Source organism: Podarcis tiliguerta (assembly GCF_965153285.1).
Source record: "Podarcis tiliguerta genome assembly, chromosome: 17".
In the NCBI taxonomy this organism is placed as follows: Eukaryota; Metazoa; Chordata; class Lepidosauria; order Squamata; family Lacertidae; genus Podarcis; species Podarcis tiliguerta.
In genome coordinates, this window is record NC_139550.1 from 27274639 (window position 1) to 27298556 (window position 23918).

At 43.4% G+C, this 23918-nt stretch overlaps 1 protein-coding gene across 3 annotated transcripts in view; it reads left to right on the forward strand.

Moving 5' to 3' along the window:
* The window catches only part of KANK1 (KN motif and ankyrin repeat domains 1), a 123386-nt gene that overhangs the window by 44199 nt on the left and 55269 nt on the right, over positions 1-23918 (forward strand). The window contains exon 1 of one of the 3 annotated variants that reach the window (XM_083419461.1): positions 18998-19214. The exons of the other annotated variants lie outside the window; for them this stretch is intronic. The gene's annotated coding sequence lies outside the window, so the exon portion shown is untranslated. Of the gene's footprint in view, positions 1-18997; positions 19215-23918 lie in introns of those variants that run through there. 3 annotated transcript variants of the gene reach the window in all.

Consider the following 23918-nt stretch of genomic DNA (forward strand, 5'->3'; position numbering starts at 1 on the left):
CTTTTCACGGTTCCCCCAAATATGTGTTTATCTGTTCTGCCCATCAGCTACATTTCATTTAAGTGTGTGCGTATTCTTTTCTTGGCATGCAATGTTTTTATAAGTCATACAAATAACTGGTTGATGAGTCTTGTCACTACCCCCCCCCCCTTAATATGTAAACAGGATATTTGCTTGCTAATGCATTAATCTTCGGGTTTTGTTCAGGATTGCTCAAGACACGTTTGTCTCATTTTGGGCATTTTGCCATCCACAAAATTACTCAGCTGCAGAAGCACGTTTCTCCCTAAACTCGAGCATCGTCTTGGGGCCACACCCCAAATGGGTGGGAGGTCTGCATCTCCAGCTCATCATATTTAGTCAGCTCTATAGGATTTGTTTAAGCAAGTTCTGTGCAGCAGGGACTATCAGATAGCCACTGCTATTTCCAAATCTGTTAGTGCAGGAGTGCCCAAACTTTTTCCAAAGAGGGCCAGATTTGATGAAGTGAACATGCAGGAGTTGTTTACCTCCTGGTCAATTGTTCAGGAGCTTCATAATCTTTCTTCAGCCCGAACATCACAGCGACTGATGCCAACTTACACCGGCACACTTAGGGATCTACAGAGTTTGCGCAACTTGCACGTGACAGACCTCAGCAACGCAGCATTTTGGCTAATCTACTTTATTTACATATAAACACACACGGAGCACTGCAACATGGCTCCCTTCCTCTCTAGCATCAGACAGCAAAGAGAAAAGAACGAAGGACAATAGTCCCACTTCACAGAACACAGTAACACAAACATCCTGTTTCCGTCACTTCCCACTCTGTGGAGTCAAAACATATATCGTCATGTGATAGACAAAAATTCCATGACTGCAATCATGGAGCAGAAAGTCTAACACTGCCACAGGGGCCAGATTCATTCAACTGGCAGGCTGGATTAGGCCCCCAAAACAGACTTTGGCCATGCCTGTGTTAGTGTGTAAGTCAAATCAAGATCCATAGGGTTTTGAGTCTTTCTATAGAATCGCTGCCAGAGATTGTATGACTCATTTCAAACAAATTCAAACAATAAGTGCACCCACAAGAGGGCACAACTGAGACACATCATTCAAGCTGCCAGCGTATTTTATTTGCATACCTGTGGAATGTGACATTTGGGCTATGAACAGTTCACAGTACACTCAGTAGTAAGCCCTGTTACGTGGGGCTTATTCCCATATAAGTTAGCATAACCTCAAACCAGTTAGGTTATATGTAATCCTACTTAAAAGAGAACATAATACAGTGGTATCTCGGGTTACATACACTTCAGGTTACATACGCTTCAGGTTATGCACTCTGTTAACCCAGAAATAGTGCTTCAGATTAAGAACTTTGCTTCAGGATAAGAACAGAAATTGGGCTCCGGCGGCGCGGCAGCAGCTGGAGGCCCCATTAGCTAAAGTGGTGCTTCAGGTTAAGAACAGTTTCAGGTTAAGAACGGACCTCTGGAACGAATTAAGTACTTAACCCGAGGTACCACTGTATGGGCAATAGTAAATTAATTTAGCGAAAGTCAGAATTCGTGCACCAAATTGATTTTGTTTGGGGGAATAGCACTTAAAGCTCATAGCATGAATTGAGCAAAACATTTTTTGAAAATAATTAAAATGGTGTGAAGGCCTTTACTTCCTCCTAATGTTCTCTTATTTTAATCTTGATGCAATCACGATAGTCACGCTCTTAGATTAGACTGAAACACATGACATTATTCCCTCATACTTGGCAGAGCTGACTGCTTATAGAGTTGCTTTGATTGTCTTTATAGGTACATGCTAGATGTGTTCCCCTCTTCTTATTTGTACAGTGGACCCTCTAGTTATGTACCGCTCTGGATACATATGCTTCCAGGTTTCGCTGCATGCGCAGAAGCACTCAATTGCGCCATGTACGTGCGCAGAAGCGGCACCTCTGCCTACAGAATTTTCGGGTTGTGGACGGAGCCCCAGAACAAATTTAATTCGCATCTGGAGGGTCCACTGTATAAAGTTCCCCAGCCTGGTGAATCCTGTGCGACACTAGGAGGGCACTTCTGATGTGCTTTATCCCTTCATGCGCTACAGCTGCTCCCTACTTACTATAAAAATGCAAGTAGTACAACATTTTAACCTGTCCTACTTGAAAACTTTTAAAAACTAAACCGGAATTTAAGTGTGTAGTCCCCTTCAAAATGTAACTGGGACTTTGAAGATCAGATCAGAAGAATCTTTATTTGCATCAGTCGCTAAAGGTAAAGGTAAAGGTACCCCTGCCCGTACGGGCCAGTCTTGACAGACTCTAGGGTTGTGCGCCCATCTCACTCAAAGAGGCCGGGGGCCAGCGCTGTCCGCAGACACTTCCGGGTCACGTGGCCAGCATGACAAGCTGCTCTGGCGAGCCAGAGCCACACACCGAAACGCCGTTTGCCTTCCCACTAGTAAGCGGTCCATATTTATCTACTTGCCCCCAGGGGTGCTTTCGAACTGCTAGGTTGGCAGGCACTGGGACCGAACAGCGGGAGCGCACCCCGCCGCGGGGATTCGAACCACCGACCTTTCGATCGGCAAGCCCTAGGTGCTGAGGCTTTAACCCACAGCGCCACCCGCGTCCCATCAGTCGCTAGCAATAACAATAAAACAAAATAGAAATAAAACAATAAAACAAAATAAAATGTACTGAAGATAGAGGTAAAAAACTTAACCATACAAAATACATTTTGGAGGTTGACGTCAATAATCAAATAATAGATCTTATTCTAATTGCCCCCGCTAAAAACCTTTGCAAACCTTGCAAGGGACCTTGAAGATTGAAATATTAATAGGACACCTGAGTGAAAGTGAGATAACAAACCAATCCATTGTTAGCAAAGCTTAGCCTGGTATTGTACGATATCTAGATTTGACAAGCCAGTAGATGAAATAATGGTTTGCAAACCATGGTTTGTGGTAGTTGCGGCTTGCATTGACAAACCATTGTATCTACAGTTGCTCCATCTCCATAGGGCTTTCCCGGAAGAGAGAGAATTGGTGAGCAGACAGAATGTGAAAGCAGGCGCATTGCTCCCAAGCCATGGTTTGCTTGCACATCTGGGAGCTGAAGCCATAGTTTGGGTCCTAAATTTCAGCTAGCACAGTTGTGAGTGCCGGAAGTGAGCCACAAAACTACCAATATTCATTCTGCTACAAAGCATTCTGTCCTTTCCTCATGCACCGAACTTGTCTAACTGTCTGCACATGCTTATGTTTGCTTTATCTCTGCAGCAATCCCTGCCAGGGGTACTCTGCCTTCAGAATAATCATAATTACTGATGTAATACATAATAATAGTTTGAACTTTGCATTTGCAGCCCTGCAAGGGTGAGGCTCCTTGTTTTTCCTGTATGTTTTGAAGAGCTGCGTTTTGTTCCCAGACACACCTTTTTCTCCATTCTAATTAGAGCATATAAAAAAGGGGCTTTTGAAATGATGAAAAAGGTTGCTCTCGGGCTTCCCCCCCCACTCAGTTTCCCCAAATATTTATATAACTACTAATGCAAATTTTGCATAGGCTGGGGAAGGGGCAGAATTCCATGGTAAGAGCTTGTAAATGGGAACTTCATCTTATTTTTTTAAAATAAAATGTTGTGGGTTGTACAGTGCACTTTTTAAAAGAACAATTTTATTCACTAGATGGCAGTGTGGATATTTAAACATCATCTTAAAATAAGAATAAAATCTGACTGCTGTTCCAAAGAATACTAAGCAAATAAGGTTCCTAAATTCTCTTCTGAATTAGAACCGGGTCTCTTGCCCTCTATATTCCGAGCACAATTCAAAGTGTTGGTGCTGACCTTTAAAGCCCTAAATGGCCTCGGTCCAGCAGATCTGAAGGAGCGTCTCCACCTCAATCGTTCAGCCCGGACACTGAGATCCAGCGCCGAGGGCCTTCTGGCGGTTCCCTCATTGCGAGAAGTGAGGCTACAGGGAACCAGACAGAGGGCCTTCTCGGTAGTGGCGCCCGCCCTGTGGAACACCCTCCTTCAGATGTGAAGGAAATAAGTAGCTAACCTATCTTTAAAAGACATCTGAAGGCAGCCCTGTTCAGGGAAATTTTTAATATTTAACGCTGTATTGTTTTTAACACTTGATTGGGAGCTGCCCAGAGTGGCTGGGGAAACTCAGCCAGATGGGCGGGGCATACATAATTAATAAATAAATAAATTATTATTATTATTATTATTATACAAAAAAACCACATGCAGGGTGTGCTTAAGACCACTTCACATGATGCAAATGAGAATTGTAGTGAAACTCTGACTATAACACACACTCTGGCAATGTGAATGGACCTGGGAGCCACAGGTCCTATGAGCAGAAGGCCCAGTTCATGGAAATCAAGAAAACTTGTAGACCTTTATTTATGTACGCCACCACAGCGGCGAGAATTTTGATAGCCAAAAATTGGGAAAGTAACAACAACCCCACAAAATCTGGCTGGTTAGCAAAAATGATTGAATATTTACATCTTGCAAAATTAACAGGGAGAACAAAAGGAAATACCATTCAAAAAGTTAATAAAGAATGTTCAGTCTTCAAAGAATATCTTAAAAATTATACGAACGACGCAAGTCTCCTGACAGATACAGACTAAATCTTGAAAACAGAGGGAAGGAATAGTAAATCTGTAAGACATAAAGGAAAAGTAGAATAACTAATATGAGGTGTGTATAGATTTAAGTTTGGAAACAAAGTATAAAGAGTAGAGTTGGAAGTCAAATATCTGTGGTGTATACGTTGGATATGTAGGGCATGTAATGTATGTAATGTATTGTATTGTATTATATTGTATTTGTTCTATGTAAACTGATCATAACAATAGTAAAGGTAAAGGGACCCCTGACCATTAGGTCCAGTCGTGACCGACTCTGGGGTTGCGGCGCTCATCTCGCTTTATTGGCCGAGGGAGCAGGCATACTGCTTCCGGGTCATGTGGCCAGCATGACTAAGCTGCTTCTGGCGAACCAGAGCAGCGCACGGAAACGTCGTATACCTTCCCGCTGGAGTGATACCTATTTATCAACTTGCACTTTGAGGTGCTTTCGAACTGCTAGGTTGGCAGGAGCAGGGACCAAGCAATGGGAGCTCACCCCGTCGCGGGGATTTGAACCGCTGACCTTCTGATTGGCAAGCCCTAGGCTCTGTGGTTTAACCCACAGCGCCACCCGCGTCCCTAACATAACAATAAAGATCATTAAAAGAAGAAGAAGGCCCAGTTCAAATGGAAAAACTCCAGTCTTGATAGGCATGGCATAGGTCCAAAATGGGTTCTCTTGCTTCTCCCTTGCATATACTTGGCTTTGGCAAAGATTTCTTAAGCCACACTTTCCTGTGACGTCCTAACCTAGGTCCCTATGGTCTTAGGGAGTCCTTCAAAATGGGAGGATAGGAAACTAGGATTGGATTCTGGTCTGATTTCCTGGTTTTCAGGGATCCCTTGAGCCACAGTTGCCTGGTTTGTGCATCGTGAAAGACTGGTTTTAAGAAAGAAAGCTTTGCTGAAGCTTGGCGTCCTGGCGGGAGGCGAGGAGGGAATATGTAGATCACATAGCTTGTTCTTAGATCAATAAACCATGGTTTATCGTGCAGGGATCATTACAGAGGGAGCGAAATTCTCCCCTTTGTCAGTTCGTATCCTAGAATGTTTTATTCAATCACTGCCTAGGGAGTGTGTGTTATGCTTCCTATACTGTGAGATGCAAAATCTGACCAGGTTTCGGTGTTAGGTTTAGTTCCATGCGTAAAATGCTGAATGTGATTTATCCGCAGACTTCATGTTAATTCCTATATGGAAGCTGCCCTGAGTGGTGATGGTTGAATTTACTTTATGATCATTTAAATCAGACATCACCGCACCTTTTCCAGCTACAAACATGTCATCTCACTTCAGTTCCTTTTTCTTATTTGAGCGAATCTCCTGATTTAAAACTGGGAACTAGGCCAGGGCGGGGATGAATATTCGCTTTGGAGTTGTTCCCCCCCCCCCCCAAAAAAGTGTGTGTTTCCATGCACATCTCCTGTGGCAAATAGCAAATGAGGTTTGGGGAAAATGGTTATTCTTTCAGATTAGGACCTGAGAGACCAGGTTTCAAGTCTATACTCAGCCATGAACCTTCGTGGGTGACTATGGGCCAGTTTCTGTTTTGCAACCTCATCTACTTTATGGGGTTGTTGTGAGGTTAAAAGGGGGGGGGGCAGAGATAACCACATATTCTGCCTTGAGCTCATTTGAGAAAAAGGCAGAATGTAAATGTAAATAAAAAATAAAAATACTTGATTTTGTCCAGCTTGGTAGTAGGGCGGGGGGTGGGGAATGAACAGTTACTGTTATAGCTCCATCTGGTACGCAGGCTGAGACCCTCCCTGCCCGCAGACTGTCTCCCCAGAGTGGTGTATGCTCTGGTAATCTCTCGCTTGGACTACTGCCATGCGCTCTATGTGGGGCTGCCTTTGAAGGTGACCCAGAAACTACAACTAATCCAGAATGCAGCAGCTAGGCTGGGGACTGGGAGCGGCCACCAAGACCATATAACACTGGTCTTGAAAGACCTACATTTGCTCCCAGTACGTTTCCAAGCACAATTCAAAGTGTTGGTGTTGACCTTTAAAGCCCTAAACGGCCTCAAAGGCCCAGTATACCTGAAGGAACATCTCCAACCCCATCGTTCTGCCCGGAGACTGAGGTCCAGCGCCGAGGGCCTTCTGGCGGTTCCCTCCCTGTGAGAAGCGAGGCTACAAAGAACCAGGCAGAGGGCCTTCTCGGTGGTGGCACCCGCCCTGTGGAATGCCCTCCCATCAGATGTCAAAGAGAAAAACAACTACAGTGGTACTTTGGGTTACATACGCTTCAGGTTACAGACTCTTTAGGTTACAGACTCCGCTAACCCAGAAATAGTACTTCGGGTTAAGAACTTTGCTTCAGGATGAGAACAGAAATCATGCTCCGGCGGCGCAGCAGCAGCAGGAGGCCCCATTAGCTAAATGGTGCTTCAGGTTAAGAACAGTTTCAGGTTAAGTACGGACCTCCGAAACAAATTAAGTACTTAACCCAAGGTACCACTGTATCAGACTTTTAGAAGACATCTGAAGGCAGCCCTGTTTCGGGAAGCTTTTAATGTTTAATAGGTTATTGTTTTTTAGTGTTCTGTTGGAAGCCTCCCAGAGTGGTTGGGGAAACCCAGCCAGATGGGCGGGGTATAAAGAATAAATTATTATTATTATTATTATTATTATTATGGACACACCCCAGCAATAAGTAATTTCAAAGAATGCAACTTGCAACCACTTTCTCCCTTTGGAAAACTAGTGGTTTGTCTGTACCTAATAATATAGAGGGCCCTCCGCTTGTGACTGTCAGAAGGCCAGTGTGAGAAGTGAACACACAAGCGCAGTAGCCCTGTTCCAAGAGGGAGCCCTGTGAAGGTGGCAGGTGAGATCTGAGATACTGGCTCCCTTCTCACCTCTTCTTTAGCAGGGCCAGGAAGGAAGCCCTGTTCACCTTCCTAAAAACGTTTTCCAACTTGCTTCCAAGAAGCACAATGGCTAAGAAGCCACTTCATGCGCTCACTGATGCTCTTGACACTCCGTCCTACAGGTGCAACCTGAACGCCTTGTGCATGTTGCTGCTTGCAGACCAGAAAGCTGCTCTTTCAAAACAACTTGTCATTCAGCAGCAACAAAACCCTGGGTATTCCTTTCCAAATTGGAAAAGTTACAAACTTAGATAAGACGTATAGAAATTTGTACTTAATTAGTTGTTACAGAGCTTTGGGGAGGAGGGAATCTTACTAGAGAGTAACCCTTGCTTAACACTGAGGACTTAGAGCACGCATAGGCAAACTCGGCCCTTTGGCTGTTTTGGGACTACAATTCCCATCATCCCTAGCTAACAGGACCAGTGATCAGGGATAGTGGGAGTTGTAGTCCCAAACATCTGGAGGTCTGGAGTTTGCCTATGTATAAAGCAGCAATAATTACTAAATATTTTGAACTCGGTTGCTTGCAGATAAGTTTTATTTTGTCCCGTTTGCCCCCGCACCACATTACTGCACCTGAACATAGCATGGCCCAGGAGTTTGTGGCATGTTTTATAGGCACTGGAGTATCATATTAAGGTATTTTTAATCATTCCAATGGTGTTTTTTGGTTTTGTTATAATGTTCCTGTGTGGGGTTTTCCTTTTGTTTTGTTTTGTTATTGGCCAAGAAAAAGTGGCCAATAAATTTACCGTCTTTTTTGCTCTTTTTCCCCTCCAAAAATTAAGGGGAAATGTTTGTGCATCCTATGGAGCGAATGCAGGCTCCTTGGCTTCAGCAAAAGCAACGTGAAGCCTTCAAAGCGCAGAGAGAGCACTCCCTCCGCGCTCCGGAGGCTACGCGTTGCTTTCGCTGAAGCCTGGAGAGCGAGAGGAGTCAGTGCGCACTGACCCCTCTCACTTTCCAGGCTTCAGGGATAGCCGCCTGAAGCCTTTGGAGCGCAGCAGGACCAGCGGAAGGCTTCAGGTGGCTATCTCTGAAGCCTTTGGGGCACAGCGGGAACTCGCGCTGCACTCCAAAGGCTTCAGGTTCCTTTTGCTGAGCAAGCCTCTCCTGGCTTCGGCAGAGAGGGAGAGCTGCGCAGCGCCCCTTCAGCGAAGCTGGAGGAGAAATGGAAGGGGCTCCGTTTCTCCTGCTGCTTCGCTGAAGGGGCGCTGAGCCGAGAGGGGGAGAATTTTTTTTCCTGTTCTCCCCCTCTAAAACAAGGTGCGTCCTATGGTCAGGTGCGTCCTATAGAGCGAAAAATACGGTAATAAATAAGAGTAACGTCTGGCCATGACTTTAGTTAGGATTTCACTCCTGCAATCCTCTCCAATGCAGAACAGTTGCGTTATCTTCCTGGCTCAGGACGCAAGAGGTTGCGGTTGTGTATTGGATTTATTGCTTTCACTTTCCTTCTATAATAAAGCCCCCTGGGAGTTGGATGTAATTAATCTGCAGTACAATCCTATACATCTCTACTCAGAAGTAAACTCTTGAGGGCTTCAGTGGGACTCACTGAGATATGTACTACCTGGGACTACAGGACGGCAGCTTTAATGAACTTTTAGAGAGTATACATCTTTCCTTTAGAAAATGACACACATGTATGGACAAATCTTGAGGAGGAAACAAGTTTCAGGGCTCTGACTCATTTCAGTAGAGCAGAGAATTTAAACCACAAGACTGCTTCTTAGACAATAAAATGAGGACCAGCTCCTTGGTTAGTTTTAAAAGTAGCAGACCCCGATGTGTATATTTTGATCCTGCACTTTGACACTTCAAATATTGTGTGGCCCAAATAAATTAAACCTACAGCTGCTCGTTTAATGTAGGCTTTTAAAATTCTGTTATCTTTTCCCTTAGGGATTTTGTTTTGTGTTTAATTGGAATCAGAAAGGATACCTACAGTTGGCTTTCTGATACTCGAAACTAGAATCGGTTGCTGTCGTGACAAAAGAAATTATTGATGAAAGTTCTGTATCCACGGTCGAGCATCCTGCCTTTCTCCACGTCAAAGTTTAGTCAAGTACCGTATTTTTTGCTCTATAAGACTCACTTTTTCCCTCCTAAAAAGTAAGGGGAAATTTGTGTGCATCTTATGGAGTGAATGCAGGCTGCACAGCTATCCCAGAAGCCAGAACAGCAAGAGGGATTGCTGATTTCACTGCGCAGTGATCCCTCTTGCTGTTCTGGCTTCTGAGATTCAGAACATTTTTTTTCTTGTTTTCCTCCTCCAAAAACTAGGTGCGTCTTGTGGTCTGCTGAGTCTTATAGAGTAAAAAATACGGTACATATGAAAAGGGCAGCTTTCAACTTCATCATTATTCCAACTGGCATCATTTCATTCTGGAAGTGTTGATATCTGGGCGTTGAAGTATGTTTGTAAATCTATATTTCTTGCCCACCAACCAGAATCACATCCACATCTTTCCTCTTAAACCAAAAAGCTGAAGTTTATGTTACTCAAGAGTAACATAACCTGAGGGTCTACTGCAGGCATAGGCAAACTACAGCCTTCCAGATGTTTTTGAGATTACAATTCCCATCATCCCTGACTACTGGTCCTGTTAGCTAGGGATGATGGGAATTGGAGTTCCAAAACATCTGGAGGGCCGGAGTTTGCCTATGCCTGGTCTGCTGTACAGTGGTACCTCAGGTTACATACGTTTCAGGTTACATATGCTTCAGGTTACAGACTCCGCTAACCCAGAAATAGTACCTCGGGTTAAGAACTTTGCTTCAGGATGAGAACAGAAATTGCACGGCAGCAGTGGGAGGCCCCATTAGCTAAAGTGGTGCTTCAGGTTAAGAACAGTTTTAGGTTAAGAACAGACCTCTGGAACGAATTAAGTACGTAACCAGAGGTACCACTGTATATGTAAAACTAATACAAACTATTATTTTAAAAAATAGATGCTCCTCTGGGTTTCTTCCAGTTCTACACTTCTATGATTCTTCCTATGTGAAGTCGCATAGATGATTCTCTGTGTGCCAGGAACAAAGTGGCGTAGTGCGATCCCTTCTCTTACACTTGTGCGGCTAAGGAAAAATTAACGCGTGCTATTCCACCTCCACTCTGCCATTTCCTTGATTCCATAATTGAAACGAAAATCACGAAATCGAAAGGCAGGGTTATTGTCCTCAAGAGACTATGTGTAGGTCCCATGTGGAAAAATATTTCCACTTCCTTTCACTGCAAATTGATTACCGTTTCCCAAAGAGTATGTTGAGGAGACACTATTAACGTGTAACCTTTTTTCTGCAAAAGGTAAAAGAGCAGAAACCGTCTTTGGGAGTTATTTATTTAGATAATGGAAAGATGTCGGCCGTGCCCCAGTTCTGAACAGCTGAACATTGTGCTCCATGCGTACGTGTGTGAAAAAGCAATTTCCTGAGCATTGCTTATCAGCTGGCAGGTGTTGGTGTTTTGGTTTTCACTGTTAAGCCGCAGGAAACCAGGGTGTTCCTACATCCGGAACTTGCCTGGTATTAAATATAGTCTCTGAAAGATATTTCTTTGGTGTTAATATCTGGGCATTTTGAGCTGGCATTTTCCTGCTAAGCTTCGGGAAAGAGAGTGGACTTGCCAAGCTGATACATATTTCTTTGTTTCAAGGAAGTCTGTTACATAGATACCTCTGGCTTTAAGACTAGGAATTAGAATTTCATTCCAGCAGTCTACAGTGGTACCTCGGGTTACATACGCTTCAGGTTACAGACTCCGCTAACCCAGAAATAGTACCTTGGGTTAAGAACTTTGCTTCAGGATGAGAACAGAAATCGTGCAGTAGTGGCAGCAGGACGCCCCATTAGCTAAAGTGGTGCTTCAGCTTAAGAACAGTTTCAGGTAAAGAACAGACCTCGGGAACGAATTAAGTACTTAATCCGAGGTACCACTGTATGCAAGGGATGTGGCTGGCGCTGTGGGTTAAACCACAGAGCCTAGGACTTGCTGATCAGAAGGTCGGCAGTTCATATCCCCACGACGGGGTGAGCTCCCGTTGCTCAGTCCCTGCTCCTGCCAACCTAGCAGTTCGAAAGCACATCAAAGTGCAAGTTAGATAAATAGGTACCGCTCCGGCAGGAAGGTAAACGGCGTTTCCATGCACTGCTCTGGTTACCAGAAGCAGCTTAGTCATGCAGGCCACATGACCTGGAAGCTGTAAGCCGGCTCCCTCAGCCAATAAAGCAAGATGAGCGCCGCAACCCCAGAGTCAGTCACGTCTGGACCTAATGGTCAGGGATCCCTTTACCTTTACCTTAGCACTGTATGCAGTTTATTTTTTAATGTGGGGGACAGCCTTAAACACAGAGTTTTTTTGGGTTTTTTGCAATACAAATTTTCATCATATGCAAGACGTGTGAAGCATAGTGGAGGGAAAATGCAGGGTGCAACAGAAGATAAGGGGACACATTTCAGCCATGATTCATAGACTCATAAAGTTGAAAGGGACCCTGGGGGTCATCTAGTCCAACCCCTGCCATGCAGGAATCCTGCCCACATCTGTCCCTGCGTGGGCTTGAACCACCAACCTTCTGGTTAACGGCCAGATGCACAGAGCCATTGTTCCACCTGACACTTTCGATCAGTTGTCCCACCAGAGGAATTACTTTCTCTCGAACAATATGTGTTTTATAAGGTGGTTCCATAGAGATGTTTGCTTGCTTGTGAAAGGCAATAACCCAAATATAGTTGTTTTAGTGACTTGGTGCTGATTTTTCTTTTTCTTTAAAAAACAACAACCCTTCACTTCTAACAAAAAAACCAGTAACGGATGTACTCCATAAAGTTTGTTTGTTTATTTATTTATTTATTTATGCATGTGTTTATAATCCACACTTTTGTAAAAAACTTAAATTTAAGTGCTATACAACATTTTGAGAGTAAAATCGACAAGGTAAGGGTAAAGGGACCCCTGACCATTAGGTCCAGTCATGGCCGACTCTGGGGCTGCAGCACTCATCTCGCTTTATTGGCCGAGGGAGCTGGTGAACAGCTTCCGGATCATGTGGCCAGCATGACTAAGCTGCTTCTGGCTAACCAGAGCAGTGCGCAGAAACGCCGTTTACCTTCTCGCCAGAGCGGTACCTATTTATCTACTTGCACTTTGATGAGCTTTCGAACTGCTAGGTTGGCAGGAGCAGGGACCAAACAACGGGAGCTCACCCTGTCACAGGGATGCGAACCGCCGACCTTCTGATCAGCAAGTCTTAGGCTCTGTGGTTTAACCCATAGCGCCACCCACGTCTCTAAAATCGACAAAGGCATCCATAAAACAATCCCATGCATCTGGGCTGATTCTCCTGTTCATGATATTTCAGTTTCCTCGATGCAGCTTATTAAAATCTAAGGCTGTACAAATTGCTTGGTATGCTATAGCAATGCCGTCAAAGTCTATTGCATTTGTCCTGCGTTGTTTGCCTGAGAGAACTGTGTGAGGAACTAATGGAGGAAGCAATTGACATGGGAAGATTTAAACAATATTAATCCTACTGTGGAATGACAACTGAATAGGCAAAGGTTTTGCCATGCCTTCAATTAAGATGCGTTGACAGGAAGCAATTAATCAACAGATTTGGGACTACTTCTGGCTTGTAGAGCCCAACCCTTCATTGTATTGTAATGGAGGGTGGCTTTAGTAGAAAACAACTGAGTGCCCACTTCCAGTTTTCCCAAAAGGCTTCTAGCCACACACCTGAGAAGATTATGAAGTTTTGCTAAGTCTCAGAGGTCAGAATTGCCTTAAGATTCAAGCAGTTGTGAAGTCAGTGGAAGGAGTTTAATGGAAACCAAGTTGCCCTTCTCCCCCCCAAAAAGTTGCCTGTTACCCCTGAAAACCCTCTGTAAGTTAAGGAGACCCTCCTGAGCAATGTGGTATGAGGAGCGAAGGGTCTGCTGCGGAAGAGGAGACCACCAAAACCCCAGCCAGATTTTGAGCAATTTCCCATCTCCTTCAGTAGTCCTGCCATCCTGCAGGGAAACAGTGGTACCTTGGGTTAAGTACTTAATTCGTTCCAGAGGTCCGTTCTTAACCTGAAACTGTTCTTAATCTGAAGCACCACTTTAGCTAATGGGGCCTCCAACTGCTGCCTCGCTGCCGGAGCACGATTTCTGTTCTCATCCTGAAGCAAAGTTCTTATCCCGAGGTACTATTTCTGGGTTAGCGGAGTCTGTAACCTGAAGCATATGTAACCTGAGGTACCACTGTAATAATAATAATAATAATAATAATAATAATAATAATAATAATAATACCCCACACATCTTATTGGGCTTCCCCAGCCACTTCTGGGCGGCTTCCAGCACAATATTAAAATACTGTAATGTATCAAACATTAAAAGCTTCCCTAAAGTTATCTCCTCCCTCTTCAGAGAGTCTTGGGCAGAAAGACGGGACAGGGAACTCAGAGCAGTGGCATAGCAAGGTCAGGTGGCACCCGGTGTGGAAAATTTATTGTCACCCCTCCACACATTGAAATTATTATTTTTTGTCTGCAAAAATGGTTTGACTTCATTTTTTATTTTTTTGGGGAGCCAAAGTTGTTGAGCATCTTTTGCGCGGCCAGAGCTATTTTAGCGGAGATTGTGTGCCTTGCAAGGAGGAGTCTTAACAGCCGGCCAACATCTGAGAGACAGCAAGCGGGTGGACTGTTTCAGCAGTGGGAAGCCTGCGCTCGCCAAAGCCACAGCGTCTCTCGCAGACATTGAGTGCCGCACAAAATTTTGTCACCCCCCTCGGAGGTGACACCTGGGGCAGAACGCACCCACCTTGCTACACCTCTGACTCAGAGGTTATAAAATGACATTGATTCAGTTAACTGACATCATAGTTCTTGAATGCAGCAGAAAAGAAAGCAGATTGCTGGTAATAAAGACCTAAATTAAACAAAGGTGGTTGATTAACTACTAAAATAAAGCAATTTTATAATTTAAAACACTCCTACAAAACACACCTAGCGAATTTCAAACGCTGCCTCTGAGGTCCTTTTTCACGTGCTTCCTCTGTGTGAAGTCCGCAGGGTGGCAACACGAGAACAGGGCCTTTTCTGCAGTGGCTTCCCATTTGTGAAATTCTCTCCCCAGTCAGGTTCTCCTGGCAAATTCATTGTGTATTCTTAGTTGGCAGGCGAAAACTTTCCTCTTTAACAAGGCCTTTGGCAGTTTTAGATCTAAAGCCCTTTTAAAATATGTTGTGGAAGGGGGTGTGTTATTGGGTTGCCTTTGTTTTTGTTTTTATTGTGTGTTTTGTGTTTTTTATAGTGTAATTTTATGTTGTGAACTGCCCTGAGATCTATGGGTGTAGGGCAGTATAGAAATTTAATAAATAATGATAATAATTAGGTGTGGTGACATCTGAAACTATATCCTCCTTTGGGTGGGAGCTGTTTTCTGTCTTCTAGAAGTGGATTAAAGCTCAACTTTCAGCAAGCTCTCTGACCTGTTGCTTCACTTTTGGTCTCCATTTTAGCAACCTAGTTATCCCTATGGAAAAACCAGACTATAATTCCCTTTAAAGCTGACAAAATGACTGAAATACTTGGCTCCTGCATCTCTTTCCTTCTTGACCACGTTTTCTGGAGTGCTTTGCATATGAAAGAACCTCTTTGTGAGTTGTATGTATCAACAGCTTTTAATTTCAAGTTTTAAACCTCTTGTGTAAAAGGTACGGCTACTTGCATAACACAGCTAAAATGCCAATAAAATAAGAAAAACTAATAGGGAAATAAGAAGGCCTATTTTTAAGATGAGGGAAACCTTTCACAGGAAGTGAACATAAATAATTCTCATCAGTAATTGTGAGTGGTTGTAAGCCAAGTGACTTTTTAACAAATTTAAGCTTGAACTTAACATACATGGCACATACTGGCATATGAAAATGCCTAAACAGCATGACTAGAACTGGAACTAAGAGAGACTTCTTGTCAACTGTAGAGTTGACAAGAGACCTTGAGGGTCATCCAGTCCACCCCCGCAATGTAGGAATCTCAGCTACACCATCCATGACAGATGACCATCTAGTCTCTCCTTAAAAACCACCATGAAAGGAGAGTCCACAGCCTCTTGAGGGAGATGGTTCCACTTGCATGTTATATTCCAATATTTGTATTATTTACAATGGATTCTTGATCTCCAAACCTTTATTGATGCCCAGAAAATGATTGCTGAAAGTCTGGGAAGTTAGTCAAATTAACCACATGTTGCTTCTAATGTTTTCCATTGTGTGGCTTTGGTGACATCACTTGCTTTGTCCTTGTTAACAACAGTCGCCTTCCAACTTCATCAGTAAAACTGTTGCTGGGAGTGGTGCAAAACCTAATGTGGTCATAGGGGTGGAATCCAGCTGAGTGGGGCGGAACAGTATGGTAAAAGATAAAGGACCCCTGGACGGTTAAGTCCAGTCAAAGGGGACTATTGTGGAGCTCATCTGGTTTTCAGGCCGCAGGAGCCGGTGTTTGTCCACAGACAGCTTTCTGGGTCATGTGGCCAGCAGGACTCAACCACTTTTGGCGCAACGAGACACTGTGATGGAAAGCAGAGTGCATGGAAACGCCGTTTACCTTCCTGCCAGAGCGGTACCTATTTACCTACCTGTACTGGCATGCTTTTGAACTGCTAGGTTGGCAGGAGCTGGGACCGAGCAACGGGAGCTCACTTTGTTGCTGGGATTTGAACCGCCAACCTTCTGATTGGCAAGTCCTAGAGGCTTAGTGGTTTAGATCACAGTGCCACCCACGTCCCCTGAAAGGGATGGAGATGGGAGGGATGTGAGGATGGGCTGACAGAGATTTGCAGGATTCTGTGTTTTATAAGCCGCCTCCATCCTATTTAAATACCCCAGCCCCTGGCATGTTTCTTCTCATGCCAGAGGAAGTCGTGGCTGTTCTTAACTTGTTTCTAATAGCAGGGATGTTCCATAGGTTGATCGCGATCTACTGGTAGATCCCTGGGAGGTTTTGGTAGATCGCGGTTGATTGCTGGGTCCCTTTCTGTAGCGTTGGTTAAATTGAATCCGGGGACCCCCTTGCCCCCCCCCTCCATTCTCGCACGATCTGTAGAACGGAAGCTGGAATTTAGTGAGCAAGGCTGTTTGTTTCCCCAGCAATTTGCTTGTGAGTAGCTGTTCCTTTTTCTCCCTAAAACCCCCCAAAACCCCAGGGCTTTTCTCCCTAAAAAAGCTCAACAACTTTGACCTGAACCCCCCCAAAAATGGGGGTAGATCACTGCCAGTTTTTAATTCTGTAAGTAGATTGCAGTCTCTTGGGAGTTGGCCACCCCTGTCTTATAGGAAACACAACACCCACTAGACAATGACTGTTGTTTGTCTTTCATATTCCGCTGCTTGGACACCCCGTGCACCAGGGATAACACAGAACAGAAAAGTGGGGATTTGGGCTAGTTGTGATGAACTTGTCCTTCTGGGATAATGCCAGGAAGAAGAAGAAGAAGAAGAAGAAGAAGAAGAAGAAGAAGAAGAAGAAGAAGAGGAGTTTGGATTTGATATCCCGCCTTTCACTCCCCTTCAGGAGTCTCAAAGCGGCTAACAATCTCCTTTCCCTTCCTCCCTCACAACAAACACTCTGTGAGGTGAGTGGGGCCGAGAGACTTCAAAGAAGCGTGACTGGCCCAAGGTCACCCAGCAGCTGCATGTGGAGGAGCGGAGACGCGAACCCGGTTCCCCAGATTACGAGACTACCGCTCTTAACCACTACACCACACTGGCTCTCAGATCTGACAACTACAGCTTATATGTATTTGGGATATAATTAGAATTGTGCCTTCAAAGTTTGTGTTTCTGGAAGACCTATATTACCAACCTGATGCCCTGCATCCATTTTGGACTGCAACTCCCCTGCTGTCTTGAACTGCTATGGTTTGTTGTCCAAAACATCTGAAAGGGACCAGGTTGTTGGAGGCTGCTATAGGAGATGTGATTTGCTTTTCCCTTAATGTTGTTCCAGAAAGAATTCTTAAAACTTTATATGGAATTTTCCATTACACAGTGAACGGTCTATGCATAGCCCAATTAAAAAAGAAAAGAAACCTAATTACACAAAAAACATTTACTCAGACGCAGCACTTTGGTTGCAGTGCATAGCATGCAGAATTGCAAAACCTTCAGCCTGTATTTATCATCTCTTGATGGGTCAGGAAGGTCTTAGAAAGAGCCTGGGAGTGGTGTGGGTTAGATCTGGGACGTACGGTTGGCATACCTCAGGAATGCTTGCCACATTGGAGAGAGAACATCTTGGATTTTGCACGACCTCTTCATGTGGTGGGTGAGCTTATCTATAAATAAATAGACTCAAAGCCTGAACCAAGCCCTTGTACGTTCCCTTCTACAATTTCTCTTCTGCAGTTTGAAAGTACCAGGTCCTGCAACTTGCACAATAGCATCGCAAAATCTCCTGCGGTCTTGTTGTTTTAATACTGTGCTATTTCTACAGTTGCATTCTGCCAGCTGTGTGTATTCAGACACATGTGTTTCCTATTTTGACTGTGGAACTGCACTTTGTTAAGCGAGGTGCCTCAGTGATTGTTTTAAGATAAAGCTGGAGCATGTTGGATGAAAAAAGCAGTGTATAAACTTTTAACAGGCTCTGGTCTCTGCAGAGCTGAAAATCCCAACTTGGGCCAGAGCTGTGTGTATGGGCGTGATAACTTTTGTTGAACCAGTCAGTGGGAAGAATTCAGTGTTGTGCTAAGTTGATCTTTCCATCAGTGCAAGCTTTTTCTTCGTGAAATAAATTTATATTAGTTTTCCAGTATTGCCCCAATAACAGCCCAATTATAACAATACCAATTAATTCCCTATTAATACACTTTAGTTAAAGTGGTCTCCGTGTGCCGGATTTGATGCATTCATAATCTTACATTACTGGATTCCATGCTCTTATTCAGGCATAGGCAAACTCGGCCCTCCAGATGTTTTGGGACTACAACTCCCATCATCCCTAGCTAACAGGACCACTGGTTAGGGAAGATGGGAGTTGTAGTCCCAAAACATCTGGAGGGCCGAGTTTGCCTATGCCTGAATAAGTTCATGGTACTATTTCTGGGTTAGCAGAGTCTGTAACCTGAAGCGTATGTAACCCGAGGTACCACTGTAGTTGCTTTGGAAGACGATCATCAGGCATCCACACAACATGACCAGTCCAACGAAGTTGATGTTGAAGAATCATTGCAAACACTAAGTGGCCAGAAATCTTTTACCAGCCTTACTTGGACAGAACTAGAGACATTCTGCATGCAAAGCAGTTGCTCCACTATGTCGCAGCCATGTCTAAATTATAATTTAAGCCCTACATGTTCCAAGCTAAAGTTAGAGCCCACTTAACTTCTACTGACAAGGAGAATGAGGCGTGTTTAAATAGCGGTGATCTTTTCCCAATGCCATCTGCTGCTTGAAACTTGGTTTCTCATGAGGTAAATGAATTCTGAGCACCTCATGGAAATAGCTCTCAGTGGTGCCTCCGAATAGGTCAGCTTGCTTTAGCTCTCCTAGGATAACTTTTATCTATACTTAGAAGAGAGTTAGGGCTCCCAATCTCAACATTTGAGAGTGTCATTTTAGTGTGTTAACCTGCTGTCCTTTCTTTCCTAGCATTTTTTAAATTTTTTTTTTAAAAAAACAAGTTTGAGTGTGATGGCAGCAGGTAAGAAATTTCTGATCATGGCTGAATACTGTTAAAATCTGCATCAACTATATGATGTTTTTATAAAAATGCACTCTTTCTATATAGACTTCCATAAGTAAAGATTTAAAATTATAAGCTACTGTTTAGTGCCAAGGAAGAGACTGCTTTAAACTGCACATAGATTACCTGGAGGTATTAAAAACCTGTTCCCCATTTTCTTTCCCTTTATAAAGGAATAGAATTAAGAGGTACAGAATTAGAAAGGGTTGCTTATGTTAGTTTGAGGTACTAGCATGCCTGACTTGCATAGGATGTATATGAATAGCCACCCTGTGGATTTTTATATATTAAAAAGCACTCCAAGGGTATTAATTAGTTCTCAGCAAATAAAAATCTGTTCCTCATTTATACCTTTTTCTTTATTAAAAAAAAATCTGCTATACTGAAAATGGTAGTCCTCTGACTTGGTTGGACTTCTATAGAATGTCTTCATTGTATGGCAATTTATAGGGTCCCCAGATGTCTGTCAGACCCATGGCTTTTGTCATTGGAATTAGCATTTTGGGTTTTAATACAATTTTGCAAAATAAGTTTGCAAAAACTAGCCCACGTGCCCATGCCTAGGTGTGCATTTGTCACCTGAAAGAGGAAAGAAGCAATTTTTACAAAGCTTTCTCTATCTGGAATGCCTGGAAACTGTCTGTAGTCCCCGCAGCTGATTAGGCTAGTAGGTATGCAGAGTTAGTTTTAAATACAAAAAACTCAGAGCATCAACAAAATTACTCAGTTGTGGAAACTGAGTTACAGATTGTCAAAAATGAAGCGATAAAATGTTGCCTATGTGCCAAACCTCAAACGTTATGTAAATATTATGTAGGGAACTAGGATAATTTCTTGCCAAATTGGATGTTAGTCAACAGCCTACCAGATCTTCATCCATGTACCAAGGGGACGCCCACAGGTCTCTCCCTCCCTCCCTCCCTCCCTCCCTCCCTCCCTCTCTCTCTCTCTCTCTCTCCCTCTCTCTCTCCTCCCCCCATACCGTTCCTCTTCTCCCGCCATCTGTTAATCTAAAGTTATTCCCTTCATTGTTCTTTGTCCGATTACCTGAGGCATCCTGTTGGGTTTTCATTAAGGCTTCTTCCATTTAGCATCAACCAAGAACACTTGGTGCACATGTTTCACTCAGTATGATTAGAGAAAGCATGATTTTGAATTCATGTATCCGATGAATTACTGCTTTGGGGAAATGATTCCAAACTTAAAAATGGAAAGCGTAATGCTGGTAGTCAACAATAGAGGTTCAAAGACTGTCTCAAGGCAAATCTAAAAAATGTAGTCTAAACACAGACAACTGGGAAACACTGGCCTGAGAGCGCTCCAATTGGAAAACAGCCTTGACCAAAGATGTCATGGGCTTTGAAGACACTTGAACTCAGGACGCAAGGGAGAAACATGCTAAGAGGAAGGCATGCTTGGCAAATCCACACCATGATCAACTCCCTCCCAGAAACCAATGTCCCCACAGTGGAAGGACGTGTGGATCCAGAATTGGCCTCCACAGTCACTTACGGACTCATTGTTAAAATTGTGTTTATGGAAGACAATCTTACTCGGCTACAAGGGATCACCAGAGAAGATTGCTTTGGGGGAGATCAGAGCTCTTTTGCGGTGAAGCAAGTCTTCCCTGAGGCACATTAAACTGAACTAAGGTGCTCCTGAAGCCTCAGGGACCAGAGAGCTCAGACTCTTTTTAAAGTCATTTCATCTCTCCAAACAGTCTACAAAAGGATGGAAAAGGAAGAGGTTGTGTGTATTGTGTGTGATATCTTGAGCTTCCAGCCAGGGAATAAGTTTGCCAGGGCTGTCGTTTTCTTTCTAGACAAGGTGCTTTTGGGCAAGTGGATAGCTGACGGTTAAGGATGATAAGTTTAAAAACAATAAAAGAACCTATTGTAATGCAAAGTCACTTTTAAGGAATGGAATGTGAACTAGAAGCAACCAGGAAAATAAAGCAGCAACAAGAGGAAACTTTGGACGTGCCAAGAAGGGAGTGTAAGAAATCAATGATTGGAAAAGGTGTATTAGGTTTGTCTTAATTTGTGGCTCATTTGGCAAAATTTGGAAAGTCAGTGAAAACAATTTGACCAACAACAACAACAAAAGACAAGGTGCTTTTGGAAAGGAGGTAGATCAGCTGAGCAGAAAACAGCAAGAAAAGTGTCAAATTGTTTATCATTCATAATAACTCCCTAACACACTTCTCTTATTCTTTGAGACAAGACAGGCAGTTCAAAACAATGTAAATCAGTTTCTGAAATACTGAATCTTGTCTTTGGTGGGCATCCAATATGCTGTATTATTTTACTGTTGTTAGCCATTCTGAGCCCGGCTTTGGTTGGGGAGGGCGGGATATAAATAAAATATCATCATCATCCCTAATAGAGACTTCAAGGCTAGTTGTAAAAACTGTACTGGGTGGCGTTTTTTTTCTGAAGCATCCATTGTATTGATAAGTCAGCAATACAAACTTGCGGAACTTTGTTACGTTCGCAGAGCCTTTTCTGACATTACTTTCTTCAGAGGATTCTACTTAGGTGAGATGGGGCAGTGAATAGGGGTTTCCTAGAGTATTTTGAATTGGCCAATGTGCACAGCAAAATTTGAAATGGGGAAAAAATGGGATGCTCTAGAGTGATATAATTTAACATGTTTATTTTACTTGCATATAGTGAACAAAGCTGAAAAATTTGGGATGGCCAAGCTTGCCTAATAGCTATTGGGCACAAGTATCCATTTCTGTGGCTCAATGGGTCAGAGTGCCTGGCTGTTAACTATAAGGTTGGTGCTTTGATTCCAGCCAGGGATGGCTGTGGGCTGGATTCCTACTTTGCAGGGGGTTGGACGATGACCCCTTTGGTCCCTTGCAACTCTACAATTCTTTGATTCTGTGATGCGTGATTACAGTGGTACCTCGGGTTACATACACTTCAGGTTACAGACACTTCAGGTTACAGACTCTGCTAACCCAGAAATAGTACCTCGGGTTAAGAACTTTGCCTCAGGATGAGAACAGAAATCGCACGGCGGCAGCAATAGGAGGCCCCATTAGCTAAAGTGGTGCTTCAGGTTAAGAACAGTTTCAGGTTAAGAACAGACCTCCAGAACAAATTAAGTTCTTAACCCGAGGTACCACTGTACTTATGAACTTAGGAGACTCGGGGTTTTTTTGGGGGGAGTAGAAAATTTTCTGTCCAACATCTCTGGGTAGAAGTGAGGAAGCTGAGCTGATGGACTGAAATTTAACGACTGGCTTTTCACCAACTAAGAGCTGTTGAACTACACAAGTATAAAGCACATATAGATACCTCACAGAGTAAACCGATATATCAAATTTTTGTGAACAACTTCATGAAAGCTATTGCCGTCTTCAAGGGTAGTTGCGCCTGTGAAGTAAAGATGTGAACCATGCAAAAAACAAAAACAAAACCCCAACAAAAATCCATGAAATCTTAGTTTCAATGTTTAGTTTCAATGTTTTTGTATAGAAAGCATGAATTTGTTTTGGTGTAAAACCACACATTTTGAACCCCCTTTCTGCTGAGTAATTAGCTGCGCAACAAAAATATTCCATCTTTATTCCCTGAACTGCGCTAAGAACAATGAGCTTTTGTTAAAAGGTTTTTCTATCTATCAAATATTGGAAGTAGCAGTGTATCCAGACTAAGAAAGTTTGCTAGTCTTCTGGACTGGGCTTGGCGAGTGTCGCATTGCAATTAAATCTGCCCTTTTGAGCTGAACTTTTGTTAGGAATAGGTGTCTGATTATAGCTTGGAATGTACACAAATATACAGGGCACTCTCTGAATAGTGTGTTAGCTAATATCAGCACAGAGCTGTAGCCTTAGCTCTTAAATAGTTTTGCCAAATGTAATTTGCTGGAGCTTCCTGTGTGGCTGAAAAGACAGGACACTTTGTCCTGACTCAGAGATTTATCATTGCCGTCTTCAGAGCCATAGTGTTACCTCTTTCTACAAGTTACTTTTTTTAAAATGATGCACACTGACAGTGGTGTAAAGAGTAATAAGCAGTTTGCCCAGTACTAAGTGTCACAAGAGTTATGACCTAGGTCAGAGGTCGCATTCAGCCTGCACAATATAAGTACCGTATTTTTCGCTCTATAAGACGCACCAGACCACAAGATGCACCTAGTTTTAGGAGGAGGAAAACAAGAAAAAAATATTCTTAATCTCAGAAGCCAGAACAGCAAGAGGGATCGCTGCGCAGTGAAAGCAGCAATCCCTCTTGCTGTTCTGGCTTCTGGGATAGCTGCGCAGCTTGCATTCACTCCATAAGACGCACACACATTTGCCCTTACTTTTTAGGAGGGAAAAAGTGAGTCTTATAGAGCAAAAAATACGGTACATATTATGGACCTGACAGATGCCAAGCCACATTTAGCAGAACTATACATTTTCCAGTACTCTTAACCTTGAAATGTAGAAAATTCCAGCTTGGCACTTGATAAGAGGGTGGTGGCAGTGGAATCCTACATAATGGTTATCCGTATCATAACTTGAATAGCACACTTTAATGCAGGTCACTTATTACTGAGCTGCAAGTTGATATTTGCAGCAGAGGGGCGGGAGCGCAACAGCAATTGCTATTCTACTTTATTCTCATGGTGAACGGATACCAAAATCGCAGTGGTCTTCAGGCTCTT